Source organism: Aotus nancymaae, unplaced genomic scaffold (assembly GCF_030222135.1).
Source record: "Aotus nancymaae isolate 86718 unplaced genomic scaffold, 86718_ANA_hifiasm-v0.15.2.pri h1tg000003l, whole genome shotgun sequence".
In the NCBI taxonomy this organism is placed as follows: Eukaryota; Metazoa; Chordata; class Mammalia; order Primates; family Aotidae; genus Aotus; species Aotus nancymaae.
Window position 1 is genome coordinate 76,214,465 of NW_026988414.1, and position 6,000 is coordinate 76,220,464.

Consider the following 6,000-nt stretch of genomic DNA (forward strand, 5'->3'; position numbering starts at 1 on the left):
TGCCGGGCGTGGTGGCTCACGCCTGTAATCCAAGCACTTTGGAGGCCAAGGCGGGTGGATCACCTGAGGTCGGGAGTTCAAGACCAGCCTGACCAACATGGTGAAACCCTGTCTTAAAAAAAAAAAAAGAAAAAAAGAAAAGAAAAAAAAGAACAATTTCTAGAGGTGAAGCTGTGGGGGAATACTGCAGTAAGTGAGAGCTAGTAGCAACCAAGCTCTTACCATCCGTGGGCTTGAAGACACAAGGGAGGGAGTGATTACTGGAAGTTGGAATGAGAGAATTAGGGAGAGCAATGTGACTCAAAGTTTCATTTGCACACCTGTGCAGGTCTTGCAGGTCTGCACACTGTTACCAGTCTATAATAAGGTATGTATGGCAATTGAAAGGAGATGTTTAGAAATTTTCATAACAATTCAACATTGCCATAACATCAAAGCATGTGATTGGTGTCAGAAAATGTAGTTTGGAGTTTTGGTTTTATGTAGGAATGTGTTCAGATAATGCAGCTTAAATGACAGGGAAACATTCTGGGAAACTTACTCAGATTGAGAAACTTGCACCAGGGTTGGGCGCAGTGGCTCACGCCTGTAATTCCAACGCTGTGGGAGGCTGGGAGGTGAAGGCAGGCAAATTGCTTGAGCCCAGGAGTTCAAAGACCAGCCTGGGCAACATGGCCAGACTCTGTTGCTACAAAATACAAAAATTAGCCAGGCATGGTCGTGTGTACCTGTGGTCCCAGCTACTAGGGAGGCTGAGATGAGAGGATCACCTGAGCCCAGGAGGTCGAGGCTGCAGTGGATGACACAGCGAGACCCTGTCTCAAAAAAAAAAAGAGAAAAAAAGCTTGCACCAGAATGCAAGTAAATACACTGCTTTCCTTCTTGAGAAGTAAGGTTTCCTGTCCCACCTCCCATAGCAACAAACGAATGAATTAATCAATGAATATCAGCTAAACTTTCAGTGTGCTAGGTGACATAGTAAAAAGTGTTAATTTACATAAAGGCTTGCTAATGTGTTCAGTTTGAGATTGTTTTCTTTACTGTGTGATAATATGGAATGCTGATCATAAACAATTGTAATTATATGCTGACGTATGATGGTTACTTAAGGGAAAAATTCTGTCGAGAAGATTTGAAGGAGGATAGAGTGAATCTGTGCTTCTACAAGATAGAACATCAGTTCGGTCCCAACTTTTTCAGACTGTAGACTGGACAGCCAGATCTGCTTTCTTGTTTGACATCTTGAGTATTTTAATGATGTTACTACTTTCATGAAAGGAAGAAGTACAAGTTTAGAAGAACAGAATTTCTATAAATCGGGATAGTGGATTCGATTTCTTGACGGTTATCAGCGAAGTTGGTGATAATTCTGATACTGCATATCTGTTAAAAGTTAACACAAAACATCTTACAAATCCAATTGAACATTTTCAGTTTATTTTTAATCAAAAGGACATTCACACATAGAAAAAGGATCCAGAAATATCACTTGATAGAATAAATTGATCATGCTGGCTTCTAATAAAGGATTGGAGATAAATCTTGAAAACAGCAGCACTTGCCTCATTTTATTTATTTATTTATTTTTTGAAACCGAGTCTTGCTCAGTCTCCCAGGCATCTTGGCTCACTGCAACCTCTGCCTCCTAGGTTCAAGCGATTCTCCTGCCTCAGCCTCCCAAGTAGATGGGATTACAGGCATCTGCCACCGTGCTTGGCTAATTTTTGTATTTTTTAGTAGAGACGGGGTTTCACCATGTTGGTCAGGCTGGTCTTGATCTCCTGACCTCAGGTGATCCACCTCGTCGGGTGCTGGGATTACAGACGTGAGCCACCGAGCCTGGTCCAACTCATTTTTATAGAGTTAAAAAAAGGAATAGCCTGAGCCTGCTGAAATTGCTTCAAATCTCTTCTTCCATGCCAGTTTTAAAAACATACCTTTTAAAACTCATTTTTCTACTATAAGTGTAATTTTTCTTAATGTTGAAACCATTTATGTATACATCATACTACGTAGGTATCAACGTTGTCAATCCAACCTAGATTAGATAAATTAAAAAGCAAGTTGTTTGTTACATCAAAAACTTAAAATACTGATAGATGTATTGTTCTTTGAAGGTATTGTAGGCATTTGATGTGGGCAATTACTTCATCATTTTGTATTTAGATATGATTATGAAACTATAAGAACTTAGGCATGGAGCAGCAATTTTCTATGTTAATCACCTATATGCAGACTTTCAATGAGCAATGTACGCAGTTTTTTGGTAATTTTTTTTTCCTATGTTAGGTTTTCCTGATTATCTATTTTTAATACCATTTTATGACTTCAAATCTAAGAATATAAATCTAGTATTATATCTTACAAGTTACTGCTTTTTAATTTTTCTAATAATGAATATTTTAATAATTCATGTTTCACTGTAGTTTGTAAAAGTACTATAGTGCACTTCATTGCAAGTAATATAAAACAAACCAGCTCTTCTGTGAACTTCCATGAGGGAGGCTGCTAGCCCACAGCCATCCCCTAGGGAGGGGGCTGCAGGAACAAACGCCCTGACCGCCTTCCCCTCCCCCAAGTCTCCCACTGGGGTTCTATCCCATCGGGCCAAACCAATCAGAAGCCAGAGGGCCTAGGAATCCTACAGAAGCAGGCTCCTGTCTTCTGTCCCGCCCTCTGTCCTGGAGGCTGACCTGCAGTCCAGTGAGGCTGACCTCCAGGACAGAGGGTGGGACAGAAAACAGGAGAAGGTATATCTGGGAGGGCACAGGGACCAAAATAAAAGCCACAGTTTGTGTTCCAAGGTGCCCATTTTTTGTGGAGTCCTAGGCAGAAAGACAATTAGAGTCAGTGTAATCAGTGCCAGGATAGAAAGAAAACTGGGGTGCAGTGGGAATATGTATCTCACCCATGGCACATCGAATGCAGTCTGGGTGTCCAGGGTCAGGGGTGGATGGGGATAAAATGGCTTCCTCAGGAATGTGACATCTAAACTCAAGAATGTGGAAAAAACAATAGTTAGCCAGGAGACAGGCCAGCAGAGAGTGGGGGTAAAGGTGACAGCCCATGCAGGTACAGAAGCCAAATGACGTGAACACAGAATGCAAGCAGGTAAGGCAGGACAGCTGGGCTTGGTTAGATCATGAAACATCTTATCCTCAGGCCAAGAGTTTGACTTTATCCTGAAATGAACAAAGTAGAAGTTTCATGCTACCGAAGAAATGACTGAAAAGGTGTTGAGTGAAAAGGTTTTGATTCAAAAAGCCAGAGGAAAAACAGCAAGAAGCAACAAAGTTTAGATTCAGGAAGGAGCAGTGATGATTGTAGTGACAGCTAAGCCTTAGAGAGGGCTCATTCAGTGTGCTGCCACACACAGTCCTAAGCTCTTAATCTGTATTCATTCATTCGATACTTCCAGTGATGCCCCCAAATAGAGACTGCTATCATTCCCACTGTATAAGTGGAAAAACTCAGGCACAGAGAGGTTGGGGAATAGCCCCGGTTCACACCCCTCATAGTAAAAAGAGCCAGGATTTGAATCTAGGCAGCCTGGCTCCAGCATCTGTGCTCTTAACCCCATTCTGGCGCAGAAGAGCAAGTCGGAGTAGGGAGGCTGGGCGCAGAGGTGGGAGATAAAGCTGACATCTGCTTTCTCACTGTTGTTTCCTCTGTGGAGAGTCCAGTGAGCATGATAACCGTGGCAACTCCCCTCTTCCACATCAGCTATTCCTCAATGGCTTATTTGTCCTAAGGCGCCCAAACCTGTCATCTGTGCTGAATGTATTTTCCCCATTTCCATTTTGCATCTTGGCTTATGCTGTGCTGGCAAGGACTCAAGAGGCCGGAGTCCCAGACCCCAGTCCCAGCCTGACCCTCTGGCCCTGCTCAAGTCACTAACCCCACGGGACACCTGCCTGAAGCAAGCTTTCTTCTCCCAGTGGCTCCCCTTCTGTCTTTTTGTACCACCTGATACAAGTTTGCTGTCTTTGCATTTCCTCTGCTTCTGGACATTCTGGCAATTGTTAACCGCATTATTTTACTCTTGGTCTCTGAATCTGGGAGTTTGCTTTTCTAATTGATCTGTGTTGCTTATGAAGTGCCTTGTCACCTAGGAATCCAGGATAGTTACTGAGATCTTGTAGGTGATACAGTCACCAACTTGGGGGGTGTGTGTGTGTGTCCCAAGGGAACAGAGCGCTGCTGAGTTCAGGCTGATGATTAGTTAGTTCGTGTATTGTCAGCAAAACACATTCACAAGAAGGCTATGTGCTGTTTTGTCTTTTGCAGTGACATCATGTTGCTCATGTTTTATGTTTTTCAGAGTTCATTAGTTTCTTTTTGTTCTCGGTTAATATCCAGCTCAATAGACTATGTAAGTAGAATACCCCCAAACTGAAAGTCACCCACTTAAAATATAGTTAAAATATGTCACCCACTTAAAATACAGTTGAAAATGTGTACACATTAATTTTTTGTAGCCAACACTGGATAATGGGTAAGGGCACAGGATCCCAGAGCGAGACTGCCTGGGTTCAAGTTCCAACTTAGCCACTTGCAGGCTGTGAAATGCTTGAAATACAGCTTTAAGCCTCAGTTTCTTTCCCTCCTTCCTTTTTCCTTCCTTCCTTCCTTCTTTCCTTCCTCTCTTTCTCTCTTTCTTTCTCTCTCTCTTTCTTTTTCTTCATCCCAAAGGTGATAGCCTCAGTTTCTTGATCTGAAAAATAGAAATTATTCAATGACAGTCTATGTGAAAACTTTAAAACACACTGCCTGGCTCAGGAAGGTCCTCAGCTTTAACTATTATTAGCTATGATTACAATTGTGCTGGCTACATGTGCATTAATGAGACAAGAAAATGCTCAAGGGTAACAACCAAGTATCCCCATTATCTCATCAGACCGAGAGAGATGCATACGTGTGCACGCTCGTGTTTCAGCTCAAAGCCCTTTGTCTAGAAGGCTCTTGAACTCAGAGGCTCAGGCAGTATCAAGTTTACTTTGCAGTGGAGCCATCACTTTTGTAGATCAATGAAATTGACATAATGCTCTTCCCTCCGCACCCCAATCATGTGCCTAGAGCTATCTGTGTCGAGAAGAGCATGCTTCAATTGGCTGGAGTGAGCAATTCAACTTGTGGAGAAATGAGAAATGATAGTGTTAAGACAGGAAGCATAAAACCCCAGGGTAAGGTAGGAATCACTCAAAGTCAGGCAAAGGAACTGGCGTCCAGTAATGAGTTACGCTTTGCTGGCCTCTGGCCCTACAGACAGCTCTTTGGAGAGGAAAAAATTCAGCTGGGCCTAAGGCCACAGATCCTAAGGGACTGCTGGCAGCTCTAGGCTATCTATGGAAGAGAAGCAGAGGGCGGCACCTGGGTGAAAGAGGGGGCTGGCAGACATGGCTTGAGCCTGTGTTTACAGATCAAGTCCCCTGATTCCTGACACTGGGGAAGGAGATTACGCCCAGATCAGGGGACCTCAAATCAGAACTCTTCCCCCACCAACCCCCTTCTTTTCAGGGCATCTTTGACTGCAAACGACAGACAAACTGGTTGGAAAGCTCAGCAGATTCTCAGGCTGGTGCCTAGCAGACCAGGCCTAGCTGCCTTTGAACCTGTGATAGATGGTGATGCCACTGGCCGATAAGCACACACTGGAAAATCTTGACATCCGTGGACATGCCATGCCCCACAGAGACAGCTGTGCAGGGTTCTTTGGGTTTGGGGTGCTGTGCTGGCAGCTGCCTTATAAATATGTAGGGTTGAAATGGGATGCCCTGGAGCTTAGCTAACCTTTCCCCAGCCCCCTAAAAGGAAGGGCCTCTAGTTTTGTTTGCTTTATGAAGGATGGATCTGTCATTGTTTTAGAACCTTTGGAGGACGATTTATTGGGAGGAAGCCAACCTGAACCCTCAGAGACTTCTCTCATTTACTGGTGCACCAGCTTTCGAGCCCCAGGTCTTCATCCTGGCTCAGCCACCCTCCAGCAGCGTGGCCTTTGAG